Source organism: Melanerpes formicivorus, unplaced genomic scaffold, assembly GCF_026170545.1.
Source record: "Melanerpes formicivorus ecotype bairdi unplaced genomic scaffold, bMelFor1.0.p_v2 SCAF_64, whole genome shotgun sequence".
Classification (NCBI taxonomy): Eukaryota; Metazoa; Chordata; class Aves; order Piciformes; family Picidae; genus Melanerpes; species Melanerpes formicivorus.
The window spans coordinates 1,015,999-1,034,322 of NW_027142416.1; the positions used below are offsets into that span (position 1 = coordinate 1,015,999).

Genomic DNA, 18,324 nt, shown 5'->3' on the forward strand with positions numbered 1-18,324 from the left:
ACCTGCTCTAGTGGAGGATGCTGACAGCAGAGGGGGTTGGACTAGATGACCTCTGGAGGTACCTTCCATCCCAAACCATTCTATGATTTACTGCCTTAAAATTAGTGTTTCTTTTCAGGGAGAAATGATTGCAGAGGACCAGACTAACTAATAATCTAAATATGAGTACATTCTTTTACTATTTTAGAGGCACAATTAAATACTCCTGGAACCTTCCAAAGACTGTCTGCCCATCCAGTAAAGCTAAAGGCAATTCCCATGGTGCTCCACCTAACACTTGCTATTTTCACACTTTAAACACATTCAGGTTTTGCCATGAGGAAGCTTTTCTGAGGAGTAAGTTCCATGTCTGAACCCAGCAATTACATTACCAATCATTTCAGACACAGAAAACTTGGAAAACCCATCTCTACAGTGCTGATAGTCCAAGCAGGAATGGTGTGTTGCACCCACCATGGCAGAAGCATTCAGAACTTCACAACGAGGTGTGGTGAGTAGGTGAAGAGAGGTTCTCCTCCCACTCTACTCTGCTCTGGTGAGGCCACATCTGGAATATTGAGTCTGATTCTGGAACCATCAGGTCAAGAAGGACCTCAGGGAACTGCTTGAGAGTCCAGAACAGAGCCACAAAGCTGCTGAACAGTGCCACATCTCCACAGCACCAGAACAAGAGGACACAGTCTCAAGCTGTGCCAGGGGAAGTTTAGACTGGAGGTGAGGAGAAAGTTCTTCACTGAGAGAGTCGTTCACCGTTGGAATGTGCTGCCCAGGGAGGTGGTGGAGTCACCGTCCCTGGAGGTGTTCAAGAGGGGATTGGATGTGGCACTTGGTGCCATGGTCTAGTCATGAGGTGTGTGGTGACAGGTTGGACTTGAAGATCCTCGAGGTCTCTTCCAACCTTGGTGATTCTGTGATACCGTAATAGGCTGAGGGAGCTGGAGCTCTTGAGCTTGGAGCAGAGGAGCCTGAGGGGTGCCCTCATTCCTGGTGATAAAGATGTGCAGGGCAGTGAGGGGAGGATGGAACCAGGCTCTGCTCAGGAATCTCCATGGACAGGACAAGGGGAGCAAGGTGATGCCACAGGAACAGAAGGAAAATCTTTGTCACTGTGAGCGTGCCAGGGGAGCAGGCTGCCCAGAGAGGTTGTGGAGTCTCGTCCTGTGGAGACATTCCAAACGCACCTGGATGTGCTTCTGTGTGACCTGCCCTGGGTGATCCTGCTCTGGCAGGGGGCCTGAACTGGATGTTCTCTGGAAGTCCCTCCAACCACTGACATTCTGAGATTCTGTGAAGGAAGCAGCCAATGTGCCACCATCAGGTTACTATGACAGGCATCTTCTGATTTTCTCCCAACAATTAAGAAAACCTTAAAGTTAAAAAATTATGAAGAACAACAACTCTGGGCCACCAGAGTCTCACAGGTTTCAGCTAAACTATAAAGAACAGCAGATTTTAAACCTGCTAAAAGGTCTGGTTATTCTATTACCCTATTTATATTATTATCATGATCAACTGTATTTTGATTCTAATTTCTGAATCCAGAGTTCAAGTGTTTGAGGTTGGCAGCCAAGCTAAGAGAGAAATGAACTTGTGGCATCCTACACAAACAGTTCAGTGAAACCCCAGCGTTACATCCTAGCACTTGACTGGCATTTTAAAGACACAGAGCTGAAAGCTCAGCCAGAAAGCTTCCTGAGTCCTTGGAGCTTTGAGCTCCCTAAAACAATGTACCTTGAAAGCAAATCTCAGTTGAACACAGTTGTGCACCACAGCACTAAGATCGTGTGCACTGCTTCACTGAGTTCACAGAGAACAGAGTTAGTATCAGTGGTCAAAGGGATGTGTCCTACTGGAGCAAACCCAAGTTCACACAGAGAATGTTTTGAGGCTTGTCAGGAACCACCAAATGTAAACTCACCATTTTTGACCCCTCATCTTGCCTTAAGATTGCTGTCTCCAAATTTACCTCTCAAGGTCTTCTAGCAACACCCCCCTGCAGTCAGCAGGGATATCCCCCACTAGATCAGGCTGCTCAGAGCCTTGTCCAGCCTCGCCTTGAAAATCTGCAGGGATGGGGCCTCAACTGCCTCCCTGGGCAACCTGTTGCAGTGCTCCACCACCCTCGTGGTGCAGAACTTTTTCCTCACATCCAATCCAAATCTGCTCTGCTCTCATTTCAAACCACTGCCCCTCATCCTGTCAATGCAGGCCTATGGGAACAGTCACTCTGCAGCCTTCTTGTAGCCCCTTCAGGTACTGGCATGCTGGTATCTTCTGCCTCTTTTCCAGGCTGAACAAGCCCAGTTCCTTCCCTCAGATGATGAGGAAAAGTCTTTTTCAAGGAAAAAATACATAACAAAAACAAACAAAAAAAACCCCAAACCAAAAAGCCTGTATGTGACTGCTGGAAGAAGAGGAGGCCCACGATGGAAGAAATCACTCCAAATCTGGTGGTCTTGAGTCAGGAAAACATCAGAGTTCTTGCAGTTCCCATGAACTAAACAAGGAAAAGGGGGAAGAGTCAAGCCAAACCTGTTTAAAGAAGGAAGTAAAAGGAATACCATGCCAAATTCAAGAGGCATTTAATTTGAAGGAGAATCAACACTTTACTTCAGCCTAACCACAGCACGACATGCCAAGGGATGTTTTTCATTCTATATTTACTCTTTACCTAGAAATAAGAAACTAAAGCTTTTCCCCTGCTCCCCACTGGAGTGATCTTAGTGCTATGTCACCAAGCCAGTTGTTTGCATTAGTTCACTACTGAAGGACAGTGGCTACAATGCAGCCAAGTTCACCACACTCATGGAAGGAATCCTACCAAAACTAGTATCACATTGTCATGGTTCAGAAAGGGTGATTACAGAATCATAGAAACCCTGGGGTTGGAAGGGACCTCCAAAGGTCATCTAGTCCAAACTAATGCAGTCAGGAGGGATATCCTCCACTAGAGCAGGTTGCCTTGAGCCTTGTCCAGCCTCACCTTGAAGATGTCCAGGGATGGCGCCTTAACTACCTCTGGGCAATTTGCTGCAGCGTTCCACCACCCTCACAGGGCAGAACTCGTTCCTCACATCCGATATAAATCTGCTCTGCTCTCATTTCACAGCATTGCCTCTCAGCCTGTCACTGCAGGCCTTTGCAAACAGCCCCTCTGCAGCCTTCTTGCAGTCCCCTTCAGGTACTGGCAGGCTGCTATTAGGTCTCCCTGGAGCCTTCTCTTCTCCAGGCTGAACACCCCCAGCTCTCTCAGCCTGTCCTCCTAGCAGAGCTGCTCCAGGCCCCTGATCATTTTTGTGGCCTTCCTCTGGACCCACTCCATCAGATTAAGACATAGCCAGGCCAAAAGATCCTCAATTCAAGAAAAGAGAGGAAATTAAGAGCTGGATGTTTAGTTTCCAGCTGAGTCTGAAAGTTGTGGAAGGTATACATAGCACTTCACAAGGAAAGGGAACAGGAAGCCAGGGAAGAAAAGAGTCATTATGTTCAAATGGTAACATTTTCATGAGGTTACACAGGCCAAATGAGCATATCCCAGAAAAATGTGAATCCAAGCATGGGTGAAAAAACAGAAAGCAGAATGTGAGAGCAGACAGGGGGATGGAGGGGGAAGAGCCTCAGAAGAGCAAAGTCTATCAGAGGGGAACCTGTATCCTAACAACATGAAAAATTGCAAGAAATGGTGCACAAAAATGGAAGGGTGCAGTTACACTGGATACTAGCAACTAGATAGTAAGAGCTGAGAAAGTAAAAAGAGCTTTCATTAGAAAAGCTTCTCCCACACAGGATGCTGGCAAAAGTTAAGTTTGAGATGGACTAAGATGATTTACTGTCAGGAGTGACCCACTGAAGAAAAGAAAGTGATTAACACTACAGAAATTGATTAACACTAAGCTACAATGTCCTCAAGATTTATTAGGGAATGAAAGAATGGAAGGGCTGATCAGAAAGCAGAAATATGTGATGCTCCTTAAAGCTGTGCTAGCACAGGTACACAGAGCTTGTAAAACATGCTGAAGGTTAGACTAAAGATTAAAAAAAAAAGGGGAAGGAGGAAAAGCACACATACAAATTACAAGCAGGGCAACAAAACCCAGGCTGTGTCTTCCTTTAATGACAAAAGCCCTCAGCTGCCCAAATGCTGCCAGTTACAAGACCAGCACCAAGATGCCACAGGGACAGCAAGTTCAGTAGTAGGATGCTCTGGATTCCTACCTGCCCTATACATGATCTTTGACAACACCATCTCTTGAAGTCTGGATGACACTGCACTACAGCAATGCAACAGCAGCTCTGCAGGGCTCCAGCTAAACCAGCCCAGAGTAAAATGGTTCTGCAAAACCCCAAGAATATTCATAGATTGGTTTACATTGGAAGGGACTTTAAACATCATCTAGTTCAACCCCCCCGCCATCTAGGGCAGGGACATCTTCCTCCAGATCAGGTTGCTCAAGGCCTCATCCAGCCTGGCTTTGAACACCTCCAGGGAGGGGACATCCACAGCCTCCCTGGGCAACCTGTTCCAGCGTCTCACCACCCTCACTGTCAAGAATTTCTTCCTAATCTCCAGTCTAAATGTGCCCTCCTCAAGCTTCAATCCATTGTCCTCATCCTACCTACAAGCCCTTGTCAAAAGTCTTCCAAGCTTTCATGTAGCCCCCTTCAGGTACTGGAAGGCTGCTCTAAGGTCTCCCCAGAGCCTTCTCTTCTCCAGGCTGAACAGCCCCAACTCTCTCAGCCTGTCCCCATAGGGGAGATTCTCCAGGCCTCTGATCATTTTCAACGGCCTCCTCCAGACCTGCTCCAGCAGCTCCATGTCCCTCTTATGATGGGGGCACCAGAACTGCGCACAGTGCTCCAGGTGGGGGTATCAGCCTACCAGTACTCTAAGTAAATGTAAAGAACAATCAAAACCTTCGAATTACTTTGAAAGAATAAAACATTTGAGTGTTATGATTAATAAGGAGTCAGAAACACTCCCTGAAGAGGAATGAGAATGCTAAATCAAGTTTTGAGTTTAACCAAGCCCTCCCCCAGAGCAGCCCAGAAGAGATGACCAAACCAACTAACAAGTGAGGAAAATGAGAAGTCCACAAGGAGAATCCTGAAGACACTGGAATTATTTGAATCAGTATAAGGGGAAAAGAAACAAACAAACAAACAAACAAAAAAACCAAACAACAACCCAGCTAGGGTGAAAAAAAAATACACCAAACCAGCCATTACTAGCCATCCATTCTCAAAGCAGAAAAGTGATGTTTTGTTTTAACCAAGTAAGCATAACATTTAAAGAAAAGATGCTTTCAAGTTTTCAGTAGAAAGGGACCAGATTTGAATTTCAATTTCCTTTGAATGATCAAGAACTGATCAGAAATCACAATCACATTCAACACAGATACACCATAAGCTCAAATGTTATGAATGCTCAAAATCTATCTGCCTGCTTCAGCACTATGACCACTAAAGCTACAGACTAAGTATTCTGTGATGACCAAGTGTTCATGCACCCTCTCTATTCCTTATACCTAGATGTAGCCTAGGAATGCTGATATGCAAGGCTGTTCTCCTTCACTAGCTAATTCATTGCTTCTTTTACATAAAACAGCAAGAAATCACTTTGCATGAAAGCTTTAGCAGACAGAAGCTGCTCTGCACAGAGCATGCAGATGAACACAGGCACACGTTCACGTATGCACAGGTGAAAAACCAACACACACACAGAAAAAGTAGTGAGAGCAGTAAGGCAGGGAGGGGATTCTGCCCCTCTGCTGAGACCCCACCTGCAGCACTGCCTGCAGTTTTGGTGCCACCAGCCTAAGAAGGATGTGGAGGTGCCAGAGGAGGGCCACAAAGATAATCCAAGGGCTGGAGCAACACCCTTATGGGGACAGGCTGGCAGAATTGGGGCTGTTCAGCCTGGGGAAGAGAAGGCTTCAGGGAGACCTTAGAGCAGCCTTCCAGTACCCGAAGGGATCCTACAGGAAAGCTGGAGAGGGACTTTTCATGAGGCTCCATCAGGTCCATGTCCTTCCTGTGTTGAGGGCTCCTGAGCTGGACACAGCACTGCAGGTGAGGTCTCACCAGAGCAGAGGGGCAGAATCTCCTCTCTCCACCTCTGGCCACGCTGCTTTTGATGCAGCCCAGGCTGCCACTGGCCTTCTGGGCTGCAAGTGCACATTGATGGCTCCTGTCCAGCTTCTCACCCACCAGCACCCCCAAGTCATTTTCTGCAGGGCTGCTCTCAACTTCCTCATCCCCTAGCCTGTGTTGGTATCCAGTGCTGTTTTCTGCCAACAGGTAGACTTGTCCAGCTGTGCTTTGATGTGTAACAATTGACATTTGAAAGGGAGAGACCTTTCAAGGAGGAAGCTCTGCTTGTAGATTTTCACTTTGCCAACATAAGCAGAGAAAAATGAGGTACATAAACAACAAATAGCTAGGTAAGAAGAACATTTGTACCCCCAGTTGCACCAAATATGAAGCCTTACTTTGGTGACTACAACAGGAAGATGTTTGTAGGTGTATTTTCACAGTATCACAGAATCACCAAGGTTGGAAGAGACCTCAAAGATTATCACTTCCAACCTGTCACCACAGACCTCATGACTAGACCATGGCACCAAGTGCCACATCCAATCCCCTCTTGAACACCTCCAGGGATGGTGACTCCACCACCTCCCTGGGCAGCACATTCTAATGACTAATGACTCTCTTGGTGAAGAACTTTCTCCTCACCTCCAGCCTAAACTTCCCCTGGCACAGCTTGAGACTGTGTCCTCTTGTTCTGGTGCTGGTTGCCTGAGAGAAGAACCGACCCCTTCCTGGCTACAACCTCCTTTCAGGGAGTTGTAGACAGTGATGAGGTCTCCCCTGAGCCTCCTCTTCTCCAGGCAACTTAGTTCTTAGTTAAGCAAAGATACATTAAGAATGTACTACATTGGATATCTACTCTAGTATTAGGCAAGTTCCAGGTCAGGGAAGGCATATGAAGTTATTTTTTTCCTTTCTCAAGGCTTATGACCATCTCTTATATGCTTAAAAGTGTTGGGGTTTGTTGTGTTTCTTTGTGGGTTTTTTTAACCCAAAATTGAACTGCAGACCACTCACGTTAATACTGGGGTGGAACTACTGCTGAACAAGTAACCACACACACACAAGCTTAAATGCTCAACATCCCTCCCAAGTTAATCCATAACATAAATTCTTGGCTTTGAAATAGTCAACGACCTAAATCATCACCAGCATTTTGACATTTTCTCTGAATTATCCAGCAAGCCATTTTTTTCTGCCAAAGTACACAGCCTCTTTAAGGAAAAGGGAAGAAAGGGAAAAAAAATGAAGAAAAGAGGGGAAACCACCAGCAGCAGCCTTTTGAAACTCCCAAAACAAACACTGTGTCTCTCTAAGCTAGCAATTGCTAACAGTGTCCCTGTATTCAGCTTTTTTGAGTGCCTGCCACTAAGCAGCACATAGGAACAGATAGTCCCAAAGCTTCCTGAAAGGACAAGACCTGAACCCTTAAGCTGGATCAGTCCCAATCCACCCACCTCCCTTATTGCATTACTTCCATACTGCTGACTGAAGGAGTAGACATAGTCAGTGACTGTAAAGAACATTCTGCCTATTTTAATGTGAAATCTTGAAAATCCTCACCCCAGTGCAATTAGAAAGATCAGATGATCATTGGTGGAACCCTCTCAAAATCCTTGTAACTAGAAGGAGAAAAAAGAAGAGTGTTGAACAGCAGCTGCATTTTCACTTAGCTATGCAGACATTTCATAGCCACTTTGCCATACTGGCTTATGTCTGGGGCTCTGAATAAAAATAGCTAATGTGCCACTAAATAAAGTGCACAAAGGAATTGCCAGGACTGCTTTTGCCCATGAAAGGCAATGGTCATTAATAGCCTGTATTTGCAGGGGCTGTCAGAGGAGCAGCGTGCCTGAGCTTCCTCCACAGCTCACTATAGGTTTAGCCATAGATGAGGCAGCAAGGAGAAGACATTTACACATTTCCTCGTTCCAGAGCAGGTCACACCTGCAGGAGAGCTGGCAAATCAAACAAGCTTTGGCTAGAGAAAAAGATTCAAGTCCTGTGAATTTGAGGGGGCAGAACCATAGAATCATGAAGGCTGAAAAAGACCTTTAAGATCATCCAGTCTCAGCTACCATGATCACTAAACCATATCCTGAAGCACCACATCTACAGCTTCTTGAACACCTCCAGGGATGGTGACTCCACCACCTCCCTGGGTAGCCTGTTCCAACCCCTCACCACTCTCAAGAAGTTTTTCTTCATGTCCAACCCTGGCACAACTCAAACCCATTTCCTCTCATCCTGTTGCTGGTTACTTAGAAGAGCCCAACACCAGCCTCACTCCAACCTCCTTTCAGGTAGCTGTAAGAGAGCAGTAAGATCTCCCCTCAGCCTTCCCTTCTCCAGACTAAACAACCCCAGCTCACTCAGCTGCTCCTCATATGACATGGCCTCCAAACCCCTCAGCAGCCTCAAAAGATGTCTCTTCATGGCAAGAGTACCTTGGGGAACAAATGCAGCACTAGTATTAGGTAGTGTTAGGATTCCTACACTTTCTTTTGCTGTCCCAACCAGTATCTTGGAGATTGGCACTTTTATGACTATTATTTTTACGACCATTTTGTGTTTGAAGGAATTAACTTTCAACTCTACTTTGAGGGGAAGTGGGTAACAAACTGGCTACTCATCCAGTCATGACTGAGCTGCATAAACAGATTTGGATGTTACTTTATTTAGAATAAACCAAACCAGGTTGGAAGAGACCTTCAAGATCATCGTGTCCAACCCATCAACCAATCCAACCCACCCAAACAGCTAACCCATGGCACCAAGTACCCCATCAAGTCTCCTCCTGAACACCTCCAAAGAACAAGTTCTTTAGCCTGATGGTAGTGGAACACCGCAACAGGCTGCCCAGGGAGGCGGTTTGGGCCCCATCCCTGGAGACATTCAACGTGAGGCTTGACATGGGTCTGGGCAACCTATCTAGTGGAGGATGTCCCTACTGACTGCAGAGGGGTTGGATTAGATGAGCTTTGGAGGTCGCTTCCAACCCAGCCCACTTATGATTCTCTGATTTTTCAGGTATCTTCAAACAGGTCCACCTGGAAATCACAGCAGGCAGGCACACTGAGGAAAAAAGGCTTTGGCAACTGGGTAGTATTCAAACATGGACCACCTAAGAAGCAGTATGGAGGACTGAGGTGCCAGCATGCTTACAACGAATCAGCCATGAGAAGTCAGGGATTTTCAGCAGCTGGACAAGAGAGCTCACTCTTCTTACTAGGGAAAATCTCTCATCATACATATTCAGATGAAACTGAAATGAAAATGAACATTGAATTGAATTAAAATTACATGCTTGTAAAGCTAAAACAAAAAAGGGAGACAGCAAGCCACAAACATGGCCTAATTAAGTCTCCCACTATCCAGGAGAACAGGAAATTTACCACCTCTCAAAAGGATGGTGTGCACTTGCCTTCATCTGATGTATCTTCCTGAGCTATGGAACTATGAATCTGTAGGTCAGTGACTGCTGCTTGCCTCTTCTCAGTAAGGTCTCAGAACACTCTGTGTGAAGCTTGAGAGCTTTTAGGAAATGGAAATGACATGGGAGCAGCTTGGGAGAAAGGGGAACTACCACATCAGGCCAGTATAGGAAGGACATGGAGCTGACAGAGAAGGTCCAGTGGAGGACCATGAAAATGATCAGGGGGTTGGAGCAGCTCTGCTACAGAGGACAGGCTGAGGAAGCTGGGGGTGTTTAGCCTGGAGAAGAGGAGGGTCTGGGGAGACCTGATAGCAGCATTCCACTACCTGAAGGGGGCTACAGGAAGGATGGAGAGAGACTGTTTACAAAGGCCTGCAGTGACAGGATGAGGGGCAATGGCTTCAAACTAGAGAAGCACAGATTTAGATTGGATACAGGAAGATGTTCTTTATTCTGTGTGGTGGGTCGTGGAACACTGGAACAGGTTGCCCAGGGAGGTGCTTGAGGCCTCTGCCCTGGAGATATTCAAGGTGAGGCTAGACAAGGCCCTGGGCAGCCTGATCTAGTTGGGGATGTCCCTGCTGACTGTGGGGAAGTTGGACTGGATGACCTTTGGAGGTCCCTTCTGGCCTGGACCATTCTATGATTCTACTAAGGCCTGCTGCTATGAGAGGAGACTTTGTCAGCAATGCAGAACTCAAGCTATGGGAAATGAGATTTTCAGAGCCTATCCTCAATTTGGAGCACATCAGCCTTGCACTCAAGGTCTTGGAATAGGCAAAGTAAATCCTACCCAAAGTGGTGACATCATTTGTCTTCTGCTAATCTGGATTCAGCCCAGTGCATACTTTCAGATTTACTGGGACCTAAAACATCTACATCCAATGCACAAAGATTCCTGCTCTAATTGTTTGCTGCAGTATGCTTTGTCCTGGCTTCCACGCTGTCAAAGCTTTATGAATCCTTCATGAATCCTTCTCAATATTAAGATCTAATTAGTTCTGTTTGTTCGCCAAGTATTCCTAGCAAGAAGCCTCTGCCTCAAGTCTCTTCTTTCAGAAAGGCACTTCTGAGCAAGATGGAGTTAGAAGAGAGATGCATAACAAAGTTTTTCTCCTTTCCAACTCACTTCTCTCCCAGTCTTGCAGAGCTCAAACAGCCTCCCATAGAACTATCAGGGACAGCAGGGGTGCAAAGCAAGAAAAAAACACCAAGTCTCAAGCTTAATTTGGAAAGAAGGAAGGTAGGAAATCTCCACACCTAAGCAACACCAGCAGGTGTTTCCACCTGCAACAAAATCCTTGAGGGAACTGTAGAAGTGATAGGTGCTGTGTCATTCCCAGCCAGCATTAATACGAGTGGAAAGTAATCTCTGCTTGTTCTCTAGGCAAATACTCTTCATGCTTATGACACACCTTTGAAACCAAGTCTTGTTTCAGTAGCAAGATGGCCTGCTGAGAGAACCTAAACCTCCCCTGGCACACCTTCAGGCCATTTCCCCTACTTCTATCACCTGATACTAGAGAGAAGAGACCAACCCCACATCACTCCGACCTCTTTTCAGGGAGTTGTAGAGAGCAATGAGGTCTCCTCCCAGCCTCCTCCTCTCCAGACTGAACACCCCCAGTTCCTTCATCTCCTCATCAGCCCTGCTGCTCTCCAGGCCCTTCCCCGGTCCCGATCCAGCCCCTCAATCTCTTTCTTGGAGTGAGAGGCTCAAAACTGAAGCCAGTATTTGTAGTGTGGCCTCACCAGTGCCCAGTGGAAGGGCACAATCACTTCCCTGCTCCTGCTGGGCATAGACGAGATCCTCCATCTCTTTGCAGGAAAGTAGGAAATGCTGCAGGAAGAGCAGCATTACCACTCTGGATAGCACATAAGAGACCTTATGGAAGACAACAGTGACATGTATTCACCACTAATGCAAGCCCCTGCACACCACCACTTGCCTGTCTTTATTTGCTGAACAACTGACAGATGTTTGTAACTTAAGCCAGCGATTAAACAAGGGCAAAGATTTACCTGAGGAGGTCAGTGCAAGGAACTGGGTTTTAGTCTCTGAGAAACAGGATGAAAACTTGAACTACACAGGGCAAACTTAGTTCCAGAAACACACTGAGGAGAAGCTGCATAGGTTACTGGCAATGTATGGCTCATACTGTGACCAAGGAAGAGCAGAGATAACTGACTTCCTCCCAAAGAAAGACCTTGTTTCAGCAGTTCCTTTCAGATAGTCACACAGCATAAATGTTACAGCATAGAAAAGCAGCAGCACAGGAGCTGGGGTAGGTCTGTGGCTGAAGAGATCATCCTGCATCCCCACAGCCCCACAGGAAACCTCTCAGAACTGAGGCACCACTCCTTCCCCTCTCTCCTAGCCTGCCCAATTATTAATTTGGGTTTGTTGGGGTTTTTTTCAGCTGCCAGAGCATTTCGTAGGGACACAAGCTGGAAAGCTGCCAGCCTTCCCAGAGCCAAGTCCGAGTAGGTCAGTCTTGGCTCAGCAGCAGACCACATAGCACAGCAAAAGGAAACACAAAGGCCTTGAACTCCTGCCCATCTTTCCTCTCGCCCTCCACACACACACCCTAGACGCAGCTCCTCTTTGATCACCGAGCAACAGTAATTCACTGGTGGCCAACACCATCTCCACTGGAGACTCTGGCAGCTGCCAACAGACCCTAGCCATGAGCAAATCAAGAACTGCTCAGATCCAAATTATGCAAACACAGCAGCTGCCAAACTTCACCATTAATGTGCATTTTTGGCTTCCTTCAGGTGTCATGGGAAGTCAGAGAGTAACTAGAATGGGGAGTTCTTATGTGGAGCTGCCAAGCTAATACCAGCCTGAAAGATCAGGTTCAGTGAAGAAGAGAAGTAGTGATACAAACCTCCCTGCTCCCTGTCTTCAGACAGCAGCAACACTGCAGCAGCAGAGGACAGATCAGCCTCTAGCCTTCCACCAGAACCAGCTTCATCTCAATTAGCTTTGGTATCAGATTTTGATACTATTACACTAGTCATAAAGACAACTCCTGAGGATAGGATACCTACTAATAACTAGGAGGTAGCCTGAAGTTAGTGGTCATGAGCTGAGGTTGTTCAGCCTGCAGAAGAGAAGGCTCCAGGAAGACCTAACAGCAGCCTTCTAGTACCTGAAGGGGGCTACAAGAAGGCTGCAGAGGGACTGTTTGCAAAGGCCTGCAGGGACAGGATGAGGGGCAATGGTTTGAAATGAGAGCAGAGCAGATTTAGAGTGGATATGAGGAATAAGTTCTGCACCATGAGGGTGGGGGAACACTGCAACAGATTGCCCAGGGAGGTAGCTGAGGCCCTATCCCTGGAGATATTCAAGGTGAGGCTGGACAAGGCTCAGGGCAACCTGCTCCAATGAAACATGTCCCTGCTGACTGCAGGGGGGTTGGAATAGAAGACCTTTGGAGGTCCCTTCCAACCTAAACCATTCTATAATTCTACACCACCTGCATGCAAATGACTCCTGGTATTCAGTTAATTGCTGGCTTTAGTCCAGGTAAACATCCTGATAGGTATCACCACGCCAGCTATCACCTATGGCTTTTGATTCATCAGAAAGGAGAGGCACATCTGTAATTGACAGCCCTAAAGAATGATGCATTCCCCTTTGTTTATGAAAGGGGACACCAAATACCACCAATGCTGATATGAAATGTACTGATACTTAAAATGTTCTACAGAAACCCTCCATGTTACTGCACCAAACCTGGAATCAATCCCTAAGGAATTGTAGGGAAAGTGAGGGTACCATTCAACACATCAGGGACACTGCTACTTCCCTATCACCCAGAAAAGCAGCTTCTTAAATACCATGGACACACACAACCATCCACAAAATACTGCAAGAAGCATTCAGTCCTTTGATCAGCCTCACAAGAAATCTGTAGGGGCAGGTCCACAGGATTTCCAGGCAGCAGACCTGTGTCCTGGCGCTGTATCAACACAAGTGTGACCAGCAGAACAAGGGAGGTAATTTTGCCCCTCTGCTCTGCTGAGACCCCACCAGAAATACTGCATCCAGTTCTGGTGCCCCCAATATAAGAGGGACATGGAGCTGCTGGAGCTGGTCCAGAGGAGGACATATAGATGACTAGAGGGCTGGAGAACCTCTCCTATGTGGACAGGCTGAGAGTTGGGGTTGTTCAGCCTGGAGAAGGCTCTGGCGAGACCTTGAAGAAGCCTTCCAGTACCTGAAGGGAGTCTACAAGAAAGTGGAGAAGGGACTTTTTGCAAGGGCTTGTGTTGATAGGATAAGAGGGAACAGACTGAAGCTTGAGGAGAGAAGACAGACTGAGATTAGGAAGAAATCCTTTCCAGTGAGGGTGGTGTGACACTGGAACAGGTTGCCCAGGGAGGCTGCGGATGTCCCCTCCCTGGAGGTGTTCAACACTAGGCTGGATGAGGCCTTGAGCAACCTGGGCTAGTAGGAGGTGTCCCTGCCCATGGCATGGGTGTGTGGAATAGGATGATCTCTAAGGTCCCTTCCAACCCAACCCATTCCATCTTTTGACAGTAATGACTCTATACCACCTGGCTATTAAGGACTGTCAACATTTGAAGACTATCCATGATGGTTTCCTAACTGTTCTTGCAGGGGAATAAAGGGAAAAAAAAAACACCTAGACAATTCAACAGCCATACTACTAAGTGAAAGCTATCACCCTGCCTCCTTGTTCTTGAAGGAAAACCCCCTTCAGCTGTCCTTACTGTATGTCTTAGAACAACTGTATTTCAAACAGAGTGAGTATTTCTGAAGAGGTGTGGGGATTAAGCCATCAGACTTTGCAAAGACAGATGACTGAGCAAGGCCCTCACCTTTCACAAGGCAAAGTTTGCTTGAAGACCAATGAAAATAACAGAAATCAGTGGCCAACCTGCCCACTCAGGATTTCTTTTGCAGAGATCTAGAATCACAGAATGTCAGGGCTTGGAAGGGACCTCCAGAGATCACAGAATGTTAGGGGCTGGAAGGGACTTTGAGAGATCTCTAGCCCAACCCCCCTGCCAAAGCAGGATAACCTACACCAGGTCACACAGGAACTCATCCCGGTGGGTCCTGAATATCTCCAGAGATCACTGAGTCCAACTCTCCCGCCAGATCAGGATCACCCAGGGCAGGTCACACAGGAACATACCCAGGCAGGTTTTAAAAGTCTTCAGAGAACCTCAATGTGCCCTCTGAGAGCCTACATGAAGTACTTATCTTACAGGCAGAAGAGAGGCTGACCTGTGCCACCATTCAGTCCCTAGGAACTCTGTATGCCTTCACTCACCACATCTCCAGCCGCTGTGCAATTAGAGAGGCACAGGACTCCCAGGACAGAGTCATTTTGCCAAAGAAGGTGCACAGGCACATGGCAGATACAACCACAACTTCTCCCAAGGGCTGAGGGCTGCTGCAGACCCAAAGGAGCCAGGGCTCTGAGGGAAATCCATTTAACACATTCCTGCACGGCTTCTGCCGGTCCCGTTCCTATGGACAGTTGAAGCTATTCTGGCTAAAAGCAAACATCCTTGCCAAGCTCGTTGCCTTCACTGAAAGAGGAGCATGCATTTTACAGAAACAAAGATGAATTGAGCTCACTTTCTCCTACAGAAGTTTTGCTGGTGTGATCTGGTTCCATTTTATCTGCTTAGGTGGCTGACAAAAGCAGAGCAGGAATGAAGGTATTTCTGCTTCTTCATACAACATGTTCCATTTTCAAATGCTTCCCTGGGTTTTCTGGCCCTTTATTAAGCCATACAACATTTTGCAGCTGCCACCTCTAATTAGCACAGGAACTGTCACCTTCTCTGCTGCTTTTACTTAATTGTTCACTTTAAAAGAGGCTTAGAAACTGTGCATTAAGGTATACTGGTGCACTACTGTGTTAAACAAGCATAAGGACCAGAATGTATCACACCTGGCTTTTTTTTATAGACATTAATAAGCATATTCAGTATATGCAGATATTTTTTTTCTGAATAACCACTATTCTTTGTATCTTTTCTCATTGAAAATTAAAAGCTAAAAAATACTTGCACACCCTCCCTGTTGCACACTTCTCTCACATTCAAACGGAAATCCCCAGACGACCAACACAACTGACCACGATGAATGCTTCAGCCTCCAATGGGAAGTGGGATGAACACCATTAAAAGATATTAAAACTTACTATTTTCCCCTCCTCTCCTCTCCTCTCAAAACACAAGAGTCTAAACCAACTCCTTCTGGGTCAGTTGTGACCTTGCAAACTGTGCATCTACCAGACCACACGCCTCCAGGAATAGCTTCAATCTTAAAGCACGGATTACAAAGTTCCAGTTGGGGTTTTGGTGTGTGGGGGGTTTCTTCTTTTTAAGAACCCCCAAACACACACATCCTTACAAAGAAAATCAGTTCAATCTGCTCTTAGCTTCCCAAACTAGCACAGATCTATTTATTCTACAGGGTATACACACAGAATGTTTGGACACACACACACAGAAGTTAGTCGTAGGTCAGACAATGCAGCTCCCTACGACTGCACCCCTCACTCGAAGGAAAACCCAAAGACTGATTCTGTTGTTTCAGCATGTTGAAACGACAACAAAAAGAAACAAAATTCTTCTGCCTTTTCTTTTCTAAAGAGAACAGCTTCCCATCTGACCGCTACCTAAATGGTTTTTTTGGCCCTTGAAAAATTCAGCCATTGGTCAGGCTTTGCAAACAGGCACATCCCATACACCTTCTCCGGCACGCAATGATGCACGCTCAGTTCCTCATCCCTGCTTCTTCTACAGCAGAAAAAAAAGAATTAAGCCAGCAGAGCATCTGTCAGGCCACATCCTGGCATCAGCCACGGAGCTATGAGTTTACAGGACCGCAATACCAGGTTAACAATTTGCAATGTGCTTCACTCCTCGACTCCACGGCAGCCCTCCATTTTGTCAGCTGCCGCAATTTAAATGTTTTCCAACTTGAAGGCAGAACTTCCAACATTTCTTCGGGAGCATCCTCGAGCATTTTAAGCGCTGGAAAGCCTCTTCCAAGCCAACACCGTTTCCCCCTAAGTTTAGAACCGCAAACGCGCACGCCAAAGCTTATCAGCAGCCTCCCCAGCCATCCCCTGCGGACGCTTTGGGGGCGCGCTGAAGAAGCCAGCGGTTTCCTTCTCACCCCTTCCACCGGCGAGTTGCCTCCCCTCACCCGCACCGAAGGCGCCCGGCTCTCTCTCCTTTCTCCCCCTGCCTTTAGGAGGAGAGGCAGGTGGATATCGGGAGGTGTGCCACGAAGAAACGACGAGGAGGTGGAGGCAGAAGCCACGGCGAGCAGCAGGCTGCCGGCCGGCCGCAGCAGGTAGAAGACGCGCAGAGCGAGCCGCCGGTGCCGTACCCTCCTCCCTCTCACCCCCGGTCCTTACTACCTGCGGAGGCGGCCGGAGCCTGCCCGGGCCGGGGCAGCGACCTGTCGGCTGCGGGCGCTCTCCTCCGGAGGTGAGGGGGCGGCGGGGAAGGGCATGCGGCAGGACGGAGGGAGGGAGGGGGAAGGGCTCCCGCCGCCCGCCTCTCCCTCACCTCCCTCCTCCTCCTCCTCCCCGCCCGGCCCGGCCCAGCTCGGAACCCCCCCGCACCCCTCATCCCCGCGTCGGCGCTGGCTACCATGGGCCTGTCCCAGGCGAAGGGTCCCTGAGCTCCTGCCGGCACTTACGGTTTAAGTCCCTGTCTGTCCTATCCCCTTCGCAGACATAAAAGTTGTTGCCACCAGCCTCTCCGCTGCCGCCTGAAACAACTTTGTCTCCTTCCAGCAGCTGGGAAAGCTCTTTTTCCTCCTTCGGTTAAAAAAATAATAATATATATATATATATATATGTGTATATGTATAAAAAAATATATATAAACCGAAACAAATTATGTTTAAAAAAAACCCAAAACCACAAAAAAAAAAACCCAAACACCCACCAAAAAAAGACAAAAAGGGGGGCAAGCAAAACCCCAGCAATTAAAACTATATTGGGGGCTCTTTAAGAGGAGGAAGAGTGGAGGAGGGAGGGCAGAGAAGAAAAAAGGAAACATTTGGAGCTTTTTCCCCCCCCTCCTCTCCTCCTTCCCCCCCCCCCCCCCGCCAAGATGGCTTGAGAAAATTAAACGGGGACAGTGATGGAGGGGTGTGGGGGTGCGACACGGCACCGAAAAGCTTGGGAAGGAGGTTTGGGATCGGATCTTCTCGTGTTTCGGATTTGTTTGTTTCTTTTAAGCCTTCGGTTCCCCAAAGAACCCAAACGCTTACAAACAAGCGGGCAGTGCAGGCAGGCACAAGGAAGGGAACGAGCGAGGGAAGAGTTTCGCTGGTCAGTAAACTTCAAGCTGCTGGGATGAGGTCATTGGTGTAAAAATAAAACGATGGCGTCATTTGAAACCAATCCCAGTGAATGAACTCAGCCGGGGGGTGAAGGTGGGGGGAGAGGGAGAAGGAGAAAGGGAGGAGCGGGGAGAGAGGATCCCTGCGGGGAGACGGAGGCCAGCGGCCGCCGCCGCGCAACCCTGCAGCCGATGGTGCAGGGAGAGGAGGAGGGGTGGGGGGCGGCTCACGCTGCACCATGCTGGCACGGGGCGGGGGGGGGCACACGCGGCCGCTGACCCCGGCCTCCGCTGCAGCCGTCGGCCCGGCCCCTGGGAGGCGCCGGGGCCGCGGAGAGATTCAAATAAGGCGGGGCCGCGGCCTTTCACCGCCTCTCGACCGGTTGGGAAAGCAGGCCGGAGACGGCCTGGCCTCGCCCCTACAGCCCTCGCCCCTACAGCCC

The 18,324-nt window shown here is 47.9% G+C and overlaps 1 protein-coding gene across 4 annotated transcripts in view; it reads right to left on the minus strand.

Annotated features, from left to right (window-relative positions):
* Positions 1 to 17,946, minus strand: part of DUSP16 (dual specificity phosphatase 16) — a 76,207-nt gene extending 58,261 nt beyond the window's left edge. The window contains exons 1-2 of one of the 4 annotated variants that reach the window (XM_068162384.1): positions 17,811 to 17,946; positions 17,232 to 17,352 (exon numbers count right to left, since the gene is read on the minus strand). The gene's annotated coding sequence lies outside the window, so the exon portion shown is untranslated. Of the gene's footprint in view, positions 1 to 16,700; positions 16,807 to 16,947; positions 17,041 to 17,231; positions 17,353 to 17,810 lie in introns of those variants that run through there. The other 3 variants (XM_068162382.1, XM_068162383.1, XM_068162381.1) reach the window with 3 other exon arrangements.
* Positions 17,947 to 18,324: the final 378 nt, after the last annotated feature.